The sequence below is a fragment of the Cyanistes caeruleus genome, chromosome 3 (genome assembly GCF_971803275.1).
Source record: "Cyanistes caeruleus chromosome 3, bCyaCae1.hap1.1, whole genome shotgun sequence".
NCBI classification, from domain to species: domain Eukaryota; kingdom Metazoa; phylum Chordata; class Aves; order Passeriformes; family Paridae; genus Cyanistes; species Cyanistes caeruleus.
The window spans coordinates 94,287,093-94,300,179 of record NC_141703.1 but is presented as its reverse complement, the minus strand read 5'-3'; the positions used below and the strand labels follow the sequence as shown (position 1 = coordinate 94,300,179).

The 13,087-nt window shown below is 39.9% G+C and overlaps 1 protein-coding gene across 6 annotated transcripts in view; it reads right to left on the bottom strand.

The window, feature by feature from the left end:
* The window catches only part of ST3GAL6 (ST3 beta-galactoside alpha-2,3-sialyltransferase 6), a 101,975-nt gene that overhangs the window by 73,054 nt on the left and 15,834 nt on the right, over nucleotides 1-13,087 (bottom strand). The gene's annotated exons all lie outside the window — the stretch shown is intronic.

Below are 13,087 nucleotides of genomic sequence, written 5' to 3'. Positions count from 1 at the left end.
GGAGAGGAAATGCTGACAGAAGTTTCGTATTTTGCTGTTTAGGTATATGTGGCTTTTAGGCTACAGGAAGCCCAAGGAGATTTTGGAACCAATTCACTCAGACCCCATTTTTACTGTCATGAATGTTGCTGATCACAGAGGAAGAGCCATCAAGAGTAGATTAAAAAGAGGATGGATACAAATTGTACTTCCTTATGGTTCCCAGCAGTATTTACTTTTAATCTTTTAGAGTCATGAGAGTGCCTAAGTCACAGCTGGTATTTTGCAAGTGGTGCTTTGATACACATGTGGCCCTGCAAAGAAACCTGGATGTTTCCTTAAGGAAGCGTTCATTCACTCACATGCATGCTGCTCCAAGAACTGTTTTATCCCCACATCCTGCAAAATGTGATCTCCCTATGGCTATAGAGAAAACTCATTTTCATTCCTTGAGATTACAGCAACAAGAGGGTCCATTCATTCTTCTTAGGAAGAATTACTACAAATACCATCTTTCACTGGTGCTGAAAAGCAATTTAAAAGGACAATAATGCTACTCCACGTTGTTAAATAGTGTAATATGTGCTCTTCTGTCTGAAGGCTAACTCATGCAACCACATGACTACACGTAATCTTCATCTGTCTTGATAAAGTAGTCTTTCATAAGCCTTGTTAAAGATCTAAAGCTGAAAAATCTGACCCCCCAGGCAAGATGGCAAATAGAGAAGAACTATAAGTATTTGAAATAAATCTTGCGACTTTGAGTGATCTTTGAATGGATGGCTTGGGCAATGTTGCGCCTCCTTAAACTCTACTGATCATCTCAGTGCCCAAGTACAAATTTTACAGGCAATCTCATTTTTAGAGAATTGTGTGGAAAAGATTGTACCTTCCAGCGTGTTTGCATTGGACCTGGCTGTAGGAGACCTCATTTCCAATTGCACAGTGCAGAACTGTAATTGCCATTTGAGCAAACAAAACAACAGACACTACATCGAGTATTTTCTTCCCATCTCATTTTTTTACTTTACTTTATGGGGAAGTGCTGTGTCTAGAACTGAATAACTACTGCAATGAATGGCCTACTGCTCAAATAATGAAGGCTGAGCTCTAGAGACTCTGGATTTCTACATTCAGCTCTACAAGATTTAAAAATGATGAAATCAGAAGCAGCCAAACCATATTCATTAGTTGTGACTACTATTAATATCTAGTGTATTGCATAGCTCGTAAGACCCTGGATCCAGACCCCTATAATATTACACATTGTATAAATACAGAACAGGAAGCTTGGCTCAGTCCCTAGGGTATTACAGCTGAATAACTCAAACAGTCATTTTTGGATACTTGGCTGGCAACACATTCTGCCAGTTTTCAGAAATCCCAAGGGGCAGTAGCTCTCAGAAGTAAGAACCAGGGCTGCAGGTCCACAGCATCTTTAAATATGAGACTTAAGAAGTGAACACATTCTAAGATCTCGTGGCCAGTGTTTTTGGTTGGCAATAGTTTTTTAAAGATGTATGGTCATACAACATGAATCCAAGACGTTTTAACAGAGCCTAGGAAATGTCCCAGACACTGAAGCTTGGAGCATTAGCAAACAGTCTGAAAATGTCGCTAGTTGTCCTTGTACTCATCAGAATGTAATGTGAAGCAGAACTCACCTACATTCTGCAAAGAGTTCAATAATCACTGCTCAGTCTTTACAGTTAATATGATTGGACCAACACGCCTTAAGAACACTAATAAAAAATCTGAATGACCAATTTATTTTCAGCTATAGCACCCCATATACTATGCAGGTTGTTATAATGAAACAACAGCAAATATGGAAAACACAACAAACAAACCAGAAAAGCAGCATGACTCCCAAACTGCTGCTGTTTATTTTCATGCCAGCACTAAGCAGTGCAACCATTTGCTAAAAGTTGGGGGGTGAAGCTCTTTTACCAAATCTGCACAACATAGCGTAAGAAGCAGAGAGTATCACGACAGAGTCACTTCTTAATGGAAAGATAGGTGATTACTACAGTTTCTCAAGGGCTACAATGTACATCAACAAACCTTGCAAAAAAAATGTTTGGGCTCCACTCTCCGTGGATCCTGCCATGCTAAACCTGAAACCTGCTGAAGGCTTTGGATTAATTTGTTGAATTTGTATCTTTTTCCTTTTTATTTTTCTTTCTTTCATTTATTATTCATTTATTTCATTTATTCATTTTCCAAGCCTATCTGAGATTGTGTTCCAGTTCGTTTTGTTTCATTTTTTGTCTGTACGCAGAAAAGAGGCCAGCATTTGTTGTTCAAATGCTGGGTATTTTGCTTCTGATTACCATGAAGTTAATTATTCACATTTTAGCCTTAGATATCCCTTGTACTCAACTATTTACGCGTTTCAGTCCCTCACATCATACTGCCAATACAGTGTAAGACTGTTTGCAGCAGAGGCACATGAAATGGCTGTTTCAGCAGTGGATGCTCCTTCACAGGTGCTCAGCAAACAGGATGGCTGAAGACCTGAGGTTTACATGATGACTTGCCAGAGAGCCTTTGAAAGGTATCTTTTTCAGTAGATGTATATTACTTGTTTTCATATAGTCTGAGTTAAGCGTTCAAGGTTTCTTAAACAGAGGTCACAGAGAAAAAAAAAGTTGTGTGAAATTAGCTGAATATGCTGTCACTCAGGCACACACATTTTTTGACAATAACAAGTCGGAGACCTCAGTTTGCTTCTCTCTCAATGCTACTGCCTTGCCCCTTCTCCTAACACTAATACCCTGTGGTATTGTTTTAACAAAAGGTCAAGTTTCTTTTCAAAAGGAAAAATAAAATTTATTAGGCATATGTTTGACAAGAAAAATATATCTTATTGTTTCCTTTGATGAAAGTAACTAGTGATTTATAATACAAAAGGAAGAGAAACTTATACTTGGAAAGCAGTGCTACTATATTTTGAGCAAGTTTAATGTTGCCAGCAACATTTTCTTGAACACATGCCTGGCCTCCTCTGAAAAATGTGTGGTGGGTGTGACAAGCTTCGTGCCTACAAAGCTTTCCAGAATCTATATCTACCTTTTTCACAAGAGGCAGTGTGCACTGCTCCTCCATGTATTTGATATGTCACCCTCATTCTAGCTTCAGCATTCTTTCAAAACCTTTCATCTCAACAGAGCTGTAAAACTCAATAAAAATAGCAAGGTATATGCTGTCTCATGCTCAAGCAAAACTTGAGCACCAAGTGCAAAATGTGTCCTATTTGTCATTTATGATTGCAGTTAGGCATGTGATACAGGATGTGGCTTCTAACATATCTGGTGCAAATTCAACAGCTCATATAGATCTTCCATGTAAGTTGAGCCCCAGCTGCAGACAAAAATATCCCTCAGACCCAGGAAAAGCAAGAAAGATAAGCATGAAACAAGTCTGAGGTTAACACTTCCTCCTCTCCACCCTTTCCGGCCACCACAAAAGAAGTACAACTGTCTGATATGAATGACAAAAGTGGTTTCCAGTCATTCCATTTTTGACAAAAATAAGACTGGTTGTGTGACATTCATGCCTAAGTTAGTATATTTCTTTATTGGGAGGCACCAGCAAAGTACAGCACCATCCATTAAGACTTCTTAGCATTGGTGCTAAATAGTGTGGCAATAAAATACTGGTACAAGCTTAATGTAACCACATCCTGTTTTGTTTACTTCATCATAACATAAATGGATCTGAATGGAGTAGGCACTGTGAAAAATCTGGAGATTGAAGCTCATACTCCTCTTATTTTAAGATAATGGCCAATGAAGAGACATCTATACACCTGTGGTATTCTGTAAGATGTGCACTTTGGGTAAAGTACAGCTGGAATTTCTAAATTAACTTCCAGCTGATCTTAAGAACAATTCTTCAATAAAGCCAGAAGAAGAGAGCACAAATAGAGTAGTAAAACACAAATGTATTACTAAATAAATAATTGGTGTTTTTATTTCTTGCAGAAACAATTGGAGAATTGCCTAGAAGGGATGAGAATATCAGACTCTTCTCTGCTGACCCCAGCCATGTGGGACAGAGAGAATCACAAAATCATAGAATGATTTGGGTTGGAAAGGACCTTAAAGGCCATCTATGTTCAAAATCCCTGCCATGGGCAAGGTGCCTTCTACTAGATCAGGTTGCTCAAAGCCAGGAATGAGACATCCATATCTTCTCTGGGAAACCCATTCTACTGTCTCTGAAAGAAGGATAATGTGTCAAAATCAACATGTCTAATGTAAGATAAAATTTTCTAGTATCAACTAACTAAATAAAGAGTTTATAATTTTTCCTTTTCCTAGTGGGCAGCTTATACCCATGCCAGTATCCTAGTATAAAAACTTTATCAAAAATAGCCAAAAGCTTGCTCTCTAAATTAGAGACACATAAGAATTCACTTTAATAAATAAAGCATTATTTATTTTACCTTAAAAAATAAAGTGAGTATTAAGTTCCATGTAATTCATGCCTCAAAGCCTCAAAAGAGGCTTGACATATATTCAAGACCTCACAATTCCTCAACTCTCTCTTCTTGGAATTCCTTGTATAGTTAAGGATTTTGTTTACAAAAGTATAAACACCTTCTTATGTCAAATTCAACAAAACAAGCAATCTTTGAATCTTTGAATATCTAGCCTTAGTTGTATCAGAGTGAATCTGAAACAACCCTTCTCTTATTCCACAAGTTCCTTCCAACCAACAGAAAAAATAGAAGTCAGGCTCTGGAGCCCAGGACCCATCCTGAGCTGGAAGTGAGACAGATAAGTACTTTTAGCTCAAAAGAACAGCTCAATGTACTGACAATTCAATCACCTTCACTTACTTCCTTGAATTATCATCAGGCACCAAATGGTGCTCATTTTAGTACTGGAATGGATTGCTGTAAGACACTTAGAAGAAATTTCCCTTTTAATTTGTTTTATTTTGGAAGTTATAGTCCATATTGACAGGCAATTTTGCTCCTGCAGAAGCACAGAGCAGGGGCACTGTTTTTATTGTGAACCTTCTATTTTCTCTTTCTGGCAAGCATCCTAGATTTTGTAATTTAATATTCCTGCCAAAAGCACTGGAAACATTTGAGAGGATCCTCATGGGATTAAGGACAAACTGTGGATTACATTCCTGACATTGGACTACACTGGAAGCCATAATTTTTCTTGCTATCCCTGAATATTTGTGAGCTAACCAAATAAGAACACAGCAAAATTAAAAGTAATTTGATGTTCTTTTACTCTTTCTTCTCAAACCATCCCAGCATCTAATGCACTTCTGCTCTTAATCTAGGGAGTGTGTTTAGGTCAAGCAGATGTGCTTATGCTGATTAACTTTGTATATTAACAAAGTGAGAGCAGGTTGTGACGTGGCTGAGGACATTGCTTTCACTTTTTCTTTTTTTTTTCTGCACACTAGAAAATGTGTACTCAGCCATGAATCCTGAATCCTGCTTCCCAGATGCTGGGGGTGAGTGACTTAAGGACAACCACAATGAATCAGACCAAACCTATAAAAAAATCAGGCTGCTCCCTCTGACAGTGGGCAGTAATGGGTATTTTGGGAACCAAAAATTGGGCAAGATTTACTCTTCTTCTAATACATCATAGTGAGATCTGCTAATTCGCTGTTCAGGGACAGACAGAGCCAGAAGCTCATTTTACATCTGTGGATGTAAAAGCCTTCCTATGATTTCCTTAGTTCCTTTTTAAAACTTGTTTACACCCCTGGTCTCTGTACCTCTCAGTTTATTTCAACTATGCTGCGTAAAAAGCACTGGCCTTTGCTTGCTTTAAGCCTGTTCCTGGTAATTTCCATAGACACTCTGACTTCTTGTTCCGTGATAGAATAATCCCCTCCCTAATCACCCACAGACCATATGCTGAATACCAGATCAGCAGCAGTGGAACCACAATCACCAGTGTGTGTCCCACAGTCCTCTGTAGGACAGAGGCTTGATTTACAAGTACAAAAGGAGATATAGAGACAAAATGAAGAAACATACGTTTTATCTTTTGCCATCACCATACCCACAACACAGAGAAAACTTTCAGAAAAAGAATTGCATTGAATCTCAACAGTTTCTGAACTCACTAAATAACAGCCAAACCCTTCAGGGATCCAGTAGGTCTCCCTTGCAGAATAAGCTCAGGGTTTTGTACCTTAAACAAAGAAAATGCTCAGACTAATGGGTGACAGCTGTTAAGAGTTCACCTTCCAGTACTTCCAGAAGGGCTGGAAAACATGCTAGTGGAAAACATTTTCAAGATCCAAAGACCTCAGCATTAAACAAGTCAATCAAATATATCAAACTGTTCAATGCAAGCTGTAACCTGCTACCTGAGTTGAAGGAGAACTTGTCAAAAATTACACAAAAAAGTATGAAAAACATACGGAATTGTGAATGGTTAAAGTAATTTGTCTTTTATGAGTGTAAGTGAAATAACTAAGCTTCAGATAATATTGACCTCAAATTAGCAAGAAATCAGACAGTTTAAAAATTACAAGAATTAAAGAACCTTGCCTATTTTCTATATTGTAAGATTATTCTTCAAGAAAGGTGTCTGCTCTCTAAAATGCTCACGCTTTCATGAAGCCCTCTAAGTCATCCAGTAGATAATATCACTATAGTCCTGTGACAAAGCGGCCATGGAAATGTAACAGGAATGAGTCAGTATGTTTAAGAACAATATCTTCCACAATTCCACAGTCTAATAGAGTACTGTACATGGTTTGAATTACCTAGAGAAATGTTACAGCACTATTAAAAATAAATCACTTTTCTGTTACATTGGACAGTTCAAATAATGCTCCACAAGTTTACAGAACTGATGCACAGTTCTGAGAAAGTTTAAGATTGTATGTCCAATAGCTCTTCTGATAGCTAGATATAACAAAAACAGATCACAGTGATAGAGAAGGGTCAACACTGATACCAGGGTGAGGCAATGGAACAACTTCAGCTAGTGTGTCATACCTATACCCTCCACTTTCCACAGTAAACAGATGAAACCCTTTACCTGTGTAAGATAGAGACTGTAAAAATGAATGGGTTAAAGTCCACTTTAAAATCTAATTTTTTACTGTGCAGCATATCTTTATAACCTAAGAGCCTACTTTAAGAATCAACAGAACCAGGTAGGACCCCATGTCCCATGGTTTCCACATTGGCCGCTTGTTTTAAAATAAGGTCATCCTCTTACTTCTTCCTTTGATAGGTGAAAAGAGAATTTGTCCGAGGCCTCTTATTAAGAAATTTAGAGGGAAAAATTGTTTCTCCAGGAAGCAGGCACCATTCTCCTGCAACAGATCATATCCTACATTAGTGGAGAATGAGGAAGTCCAGAAGAGAGAAAAAGTTTGAAACTTGTGGGAGAGGAAAAGCTGCAGGAGTGTTACACAAGAATGAGCAGAAAACAGCTCTCTCAAGAAAAGTAGTCAGAGGAAAACAACTGTAAGGATTTGTGTTACCAGCAGACATGGGACCCTTGGGGAGTACCAGTGATGAGCATGTGACAGTCTAGCCAGGGGTTTTCAAGGCAGTTTTGAAGAACAGAGGAACAAAGGCATTGGGACAGGGCTCTAGGGTTTATTACACTGAAAAAGAATGAAACAGAAGTACCTAGAAGGGGAAGATAATGCTATGCTAAGATCCAGTATTGTCTGGGACACTCCATTTTATTTAAAAGCTGAAAAGACAATGAAATCACACAGAACTCATGACAAGGCATGCCCTGGCAAGAAGGCCAACTTTTATAAATAGACAAAAAAAGGAAGTCTAATGCTGACATGGTGCAGCTGCCCTACAACATCCTACACCTTATCAGGATTTTTGAGATCTGGTAGGGAGTTGTACAATGTTCTCGACAGGCTCTAGTATCAGTTAGAATTTCACTCTATGGTTTTCAATACACTGAGTCAAATCCATTTCAGTCCTTGCAACCCACACTTATCCAAGAGGGCTCCCTTGCAGGAGTTCAGCCCACTTTGGAAAACTAACTTTTGAAAAACATTAGTAGTGTCCAAACAAACTGTCCCAACCTTTCCCCAGAAGATTCTGCTCTTTGCCTCTGCTTCTGCTCTCCTCAACATGCTCTCATCTGTAGGGGGCTTGCTCCACTTCTCCACTCTAGCCCAGTCCCCAGAACTCCTGCTTAAACTTGTCTCTGGTGTGATATTTCTGCTTTGGTGACATTATCCTGTCCACAGACCTAAACCAATGTGAGGTGAAAGATTAAGAAACTCAGACAATGAAGGAAGTGAAAGCTGTGATTCAAAAGGTGGTGATTCACTTTAGGCCAGACTGCAATCTGAGCGCTGCCAAGACTTTTACCAACTGGCCTTTTAGAGTGCTCCTTTTCAAATTAGACACAAGAACAGGGAGTAACAAAACACTCTTCTTTGTTTTTTAGAGGTTTGAGAGAAGAAAAAGTGCTGAAGGCAGTGAGATTTAGGAATCCACTAGCCTGCTGGTGAAGTTTCAGGCTGAGAAACACATAATTTTCATGGGTAAGCCATGTGTTCCTGCCACATCCTTTGCATGAGGGGATAGTGATCACCATACAAGGAGTTAAAGTGTTATGATTCTCCACTCTGGTGCAGAGACAGGCCTGATGGCATAGATAGGAAAAACTCCTCACTGTCTCTTCAGATATTCAAGAATAAGGAACCATCAATGATGCTAAAATAGGCTGTGTTCTAGGCAAGCCCTACAATGCTGCTTGCCTGAGGATTTTTTAGCTCCAGAAAATTCTCAAGAGAGACTGAATAAGCATTTAGAAGAGAGACCTGTTGACAGTCACTAACGAGATCAATCACACAAGGTTCAGGAAATCCTAAAGTGAAAACACATACAGTCTGGAAGTGCATCTGGCTGAAGTATTGTGCCTTATTCTTCTATTTCCCTGGCATCTTGCTTATGGATTTGGCTTGCTTTTAGTCAGGTCAGATAGTTACATCTGGTAATTGAATAATGGCCTTGGCAAAACCTGTAGTTATAACTTCTATGAACTAACAGCACGAGGAAAGAGTTAGCTCTTACTTGACAGCAAATAATGCACTAAGCAGGCTTTATCATTAGTTTTCTGGAGGCAATGCAGGAAAAACAGTGAATCTTCCTTTTCATAGAATTCCTGACCTTATCCCTGCAGTACAATGCAAATGTCAGATAAAGATGGTCCATTAAGCCTACAGTTCTATCAGATGGTAACTGAGTCCCACCAAACCAGGTTAAAAATGCTTGAGCCAGGGACTATGACGAGTCCCAAACTGCCAGCTTTAAAATCACCACAGAAGCCCTCCTGTGTGCTGTCCACAATTCTTAACATTGGTCACTTTCCTCATCAGCAAGTGTGAGCACAGCACCTTTTCCCATGGAAATTGCTTTTCTGTCCAAACCCCCCTGCTGATTCTTAACATATGCATCAAACCCTTCCTTGCCTCTAGTCTTCCTGATAATCCCAAGCTGCCCAGTAAAGAAGTTTCAATTATCCTACCACAATGCATCTATGTTACTCAGAACTAGCTGCAGACACAAGTCTCTCGAGACTTGTGAGTTAACTCAGACAGTCCTTTAGCTTAACCATAAAAAATGTACCTATTGTTTCAGGGAGGACAGAAGGGTATGTATTTTGGCTTCTGGATGGACTTTCATAACAGTAAACATTGCATTTAGTGTGTATAAACAGCTACAGTGGCCGAAAAAAAAATAAATAGTGACACTAGGGCAGCGGAGAAATGTTTGACCTGGATCTCTGTATATGAAAAGAATTCTTGACAACAGATCACTTCTGTTCATTGTTTCCCTTTCCTTGGAAACCTGTGAGAGAGGTCATGCTTTGGATTTTCCTGGATGCAGTCACATATGCAAGAGCTATGGTTGGGGAAAATTCCTGATGTTTTATGAAGATGGTGCTATGTGACAGCAAATCTGAAGGCAGAGCTCAAGGAAGGGCACAGAGGAAGTGGGAAAACAATGGCTCTCATCACAGGGAAGATGAAGTACCTGACCTGGAGTGCTGGCACATTTCCAGGGGAGGCTGCACACAAGCACATTTTGGGGCCTATAAGTGCAAATCTCTACATTTCACTTTTTCACTTCTCTTTTATTAACTATGTAAAGGTGGTCAATCAAGAGTAGAAGAAAGGCACTGCACAACTTTTAGCTTCCAGGAGGTAGCCTGAAAGAATTCAAGCAGCTTCTTGTTCTGTAGTTATCCTTTCCTTCCTTCATACATCTGGGAGAATCAATCCTGCATTTAAAAAAGCAAAGAAATAAAAGGAGGATTCCTATGAATCTGCCATCCAGACAAATTACTGAGATGACAGATGCAGAAAGAAATGTTTTCATCTTTCCCTTATAGCCTTCACATCGCCTACTGTTTCAGCTCAGTCACCAAAGCTTTCACTTCTCTCTCGCTGTTATCATATTGAGATAATAACTTAATTCAACTTGTACTATCATGCAAAACCTTTGAGATGACCTCTGTTAAACATGAGTACTTGTCTTACTGCAAGCCCTAAAAATCTTTCTGAAGTCACAATCAATGCTTTGTGTGATAAACTGGATGAAAATGGCTCTTTTAATTTCAGAAGTAACAGAAATGCCAACTTGATGGGGAATTTTTCTGTTCTCAACGCTTCTTTTTCTTCCTATTTTCCAGCAAGAAATGCAAGTGCATTAATTCAGTTAAAATTAAGTTAAAATTTTCAATTTAGTTAAAAATAAAAGCATCAAACAGCCTTAGTGAAAGCATGTGCCTTCAGTCTGAATGAGATCTGATCATGCTTTGCTACCTTAGAACACACAGTGTCTCTTTTTCTTTTGTTAGTATCATTTTTGTCCTTAAATTCTCATTAGAAATGAAAATAAAACCAAGGTAGATGATGCCTAAATGCAAGCAGCAGCAGAGAAGCTTCAGAGCTCTTTTCAAAGTATAGGGAAAAACAATAAAAAATAAATAAAATTAAAATAATTCTTTTTTTCATAAGAGGTCACCTTACATAATACTGCGGATAGAATCTTCAAATCTTCTTTAAATTACTGTAGCCCTACAACGTTCTCTAGAATCACACTCACTTGCACCACTAGAGGTTTTGGCTACAAAGCAAATCTAAATGGCTTTGCTGTCACTGAAAACAAAACCTACCACAAGCCCCTCGCAACACATACAGGTATGAAAATGGACGACACACTAAGAGACAAAATATTCAAAGTCATTTCACCATGCATATTTTCCATCAGACTTTAAAAACTGACAGAGGTTTTAAGAGAAGTCAAGACCTTGGAATTTCACCTAGCTCTCTGTAACAAAGCTGTTGGGGGTTAGGTGTCCTTCCTTTTGTTCCTTCTCAGCTGTGGAATTTTTCCCCATTAGTAGCAAGGAAATCTGACTGCTGCTACGTAGAGGGTGCTTGAGAAGCGAAAAGAGTTGGGCTGGGCAAAGGGGGAAGGGGAGCAGGAAAAAGAGAGGGCGGCGGCAGCTGGGGCTGCCTGTTTTCTTGGGCTGGAGAGGAAGACACTGTCTCGGAGTTGTTGCTGCTGGGAGAAGGAAATTCGCCATCACCCATACGGAGCTGATGCTTCTTCTCCTCCTTCCCTCTTCGTTGGTGGCCTCGCACCCCCTGTCCCGCCGGGACATGTGGCAGTGCCAGGCATCGCCGCGGAGCTGCTGGTGCACCTCATCCACCAGCCCGAGATCTCAGCTCATCCCTGCTGTTCCAGCCGACTGTTCCTCAGAGCCCTGCAGGAGCACCAGCACTGACTGCCCGAGGGGTTTGTGAAACAAAGCCTCTCCTCCATCCCTTCCCGTCTCAGCTGAGAAAGCTGTCACGGGTCCCTGGTTCTGTTTTGTTGTTAATGCTGTAGTTACTGTTGTTTGTTTGCCTTGTTATCCATAGTAGTAAAGAATTGTTACTGCTATCCCCAGGTCTCTGCCTGAGAGCCCCTTGATTTCAGAATGATAGTTATTCGGAGGGTGTTGGAGGTTAATTTTTCACAAACGGGAGGGAACTGTCGTGTGACACGGCTTTTGTTTCGGCACCAGTCTCAGTTACAGATACAAGAGATGGCACAAGCTCCATGTACCACAGGCAGCTCAAAATCTCTTTGTTACAGAATATTTTATAAGTTTTTCAGCCAGTAGCACATTGCCAAAGCTTACAGATAATTGTTCTATCCAATCACTAGAAACACATGTACACCCTCTTCAAACAATGCTTGGTTTGCTTTCTATGAACAATACACAATACTCTGTTATTAAGCTTAAAACTTTCTACTATCTTGGTAAGCATATTTTTCTGGAGTCTTAAGATCTATCTTGGCCAAGCCTAAAAACTCAACTATTGTTTCATGTCCTTGCATATTGTATCTTCTTCACTTTCAGGCCTTGCAGCTGCAGCTAGTTCTAAGTTGTCTGCTTTTTCTCTTCTGAAGCCCATTTTCATGGCTTCTGAAAGTCTTACCTTTACTGTTTCCCACAGGAGGGGGTTTACATTTTCATTCCAAGGGAGGCTCCTGCCCTCCCTAGCAAACACCTTTGTTTGTCTTCTAAACCAAGATGAAAGCACAAGGTACATTTCCTCAGATTCAGTTCTTGTTCAGGTAAATGCAAGACAAATTCCAGACTTTCCTCTTGGTCCTAAGCTAAACTCCGAGACCCTTTTTCCTCTTCTATTAGTATTTCCATAGAAAAACCCACCCTACACACTACCACTATGCACTGCAAAAGCAGATCAAAATGTAAGCTGTCATTTTCTTGCCTCATATCACTGCTGAGCATCTCCCACACATCAGTACTTGGCTGACATTTCAACCTTAGCGTGCTGCCAGAGAGGAAGTCCTCAGAAGGAGCCAACATGACAAGATTCAGCACAGAAACAGTGTGAATGTTTTACAGTCTGTCACTTCTCACCACCAACAGAGTGAAAGCCTGACCAGGCTTCTCCATCCAGCTTGAGCAATCCCAGTGTGTAAAGCAGTCATGCTTCTAAAGCTCAACAGCAAGAGCAAGACATTGACCTGGCAATGTGGGTGCAGCAAAGGAAATTCTCACCAGACTCTTCCTGGTGGGGGTGGTGGAGTGCTGAGGTAGGA